Here is a 1,840-nt window from a genome sequence, read left to right on the forward strand (position 1 = left end):
GCTACAGCTGCGCTGCCCTAGAAAGCTGTTGTAGGAAAATTGTTGCGGGGAAGCTGACTGACTGTTTGGGTCAGATGTGTGAAAACAACAGCGGTGCAGCTGTTACTGGAAAAATTACCGTTCTATCCATTTTTTGTAAAATTTTGTTTAACAGAGCTATGATAGCTATAAATTTAATAGTTTTAAGGCAAAAATTAACTTAAAAATAGTACAAAACTACATGTACATGTCTCATTTCACAGTGAGCATTAAAAGTGCTAAAAAAAGTCTAAAACTATTAAAAATTACTATCAATAACATAATTATATTATTTTTAACATTGAGGCGGAGTAGCTCCCATGCTAGATCTTCCTCGAGCAGCGTTCTTCATTCTCGATCACGATCGCGGGGGAATCCTCTGAATTGTCTGCTCAACGGAAAAACGTCGCATTGTTCATTATGCTCCAGGGAAATCATAATGAAAAAAAAATATTGGGTAAATAAAGCATTATAAAAAAGTAAAATGATTTTCTCGGCGAACAAGTAATAATAAATTGCAAAATGCGATTTTGCATTACTCTACAATTTGCTTAATAAGAATTGAAACTATTTCATGATTCATTTCTTTCATCGTGGCAGCCATGGAAGACGATCATTATAAACCAAATGAAGGGAGGGAGTCGTGGCCTCAATTGTAAAAGAACCCAACACATCATTATTAAAAAATTCCAGTTTTTCCAAGGAGGCGAGTTATCGAGGAAGAGTTTAGTTAAGCAAGGAAAGAAACAGTCATCCTGCTCCACCAAACCAATCCTCTGATACTTGTAATCCCTTAATATTTAGCACATCCAACGATAGAAACACATAAACCTTGTCATTCCCATGGAATTTACAATCAAGTCGCTTTGCTTTTGGCACGTCAGAAAGGTACAGCGACTTGAGGTTGGGAAGCTGCCCAAAAAGTGGAAGAGTTTCCCACTCCGAGCTCCCGTTAAGACTGATGAGCTCCACATTGGAGATCAGATTTGTATTGTACATCCATTTTGTAGGGAAGCTGCTCACTCGGAGCAAGATAAATAAAAGGCGGAACGCTGGGAGATGGCGAGACGGCGAGGGATCGGGAACACCAGGCGAATGCTAGGGCAGAGGGATTCCTTGCGCACGGGGGCAATTTGGCATATTTAGCGAGCTAAAGCTAGCGTCGCTTTCCTTGTGCTTCAGCGTCCTTCCGTCGCGAAGCTCATAGCCAAACGCGAGCTTTTAGCGGTTCGGGGCCGCGCCGCGTGAAAAAAGCGGCCCCAATGGGAGCCTTAACCTAGGGGGTAATCATTTCACCACAATACAAAGAATATATGTAAATGATGATTATAATAATATTATTATAATAATAATAATATATTATTATTATTTATTATCTTACTCATGCAGCTATTAAAAAAAGAGTAATATCCTATTAAATGCATCACACGCCTCGCCCCATTTCTCTCTCTCTCTAATATATTATCGCATGTACATATCCGATGGGATTATACTGCAATTGGGTGGTATGTATGTAAATTTTACATTTTTTTTTATCTCGTGGTTTGGGTAAGCGGCAAGGAAGAAGAGGGGGAGATGGGAGGGGGGCTTACCTGACCGAGGCTCGCGAGAGGGAGTGAGGTGAGTGGTGCTTGGCTGTGAAGCGAGGGAGGAGAGGGAGTGAGGTGAGTGGAATAATGGAAGAGAAATGGGGGGGGAGGATGTGAGGTATATAGTTTTCATTGTTATTGTTATTTTGACCCCCAATTAATGAGCTAAGGTAAAAGGACAATTTTGTAATGTGGCACCGCCACCTACCACATCTCTACCTACCGCTCACCTA

Source organism: Phalaenopsis equestris, unplaced genomic scaffold (genome assembly GCF_001263595.1).
Source record: "Phalaenopsis equestris unplaced genomic scaffold, ASM126359v1 Scaffold000002, whole genome shotgun sequence".
NCBI classification, from domain to species: domain Eukaryota; kingdom Viridiplantae; phylum Streptophyta; class Magnoliopsida; order Asparagales; family Orchidaceae; genus Phalaenopsis; species Phalaenopsis equestris.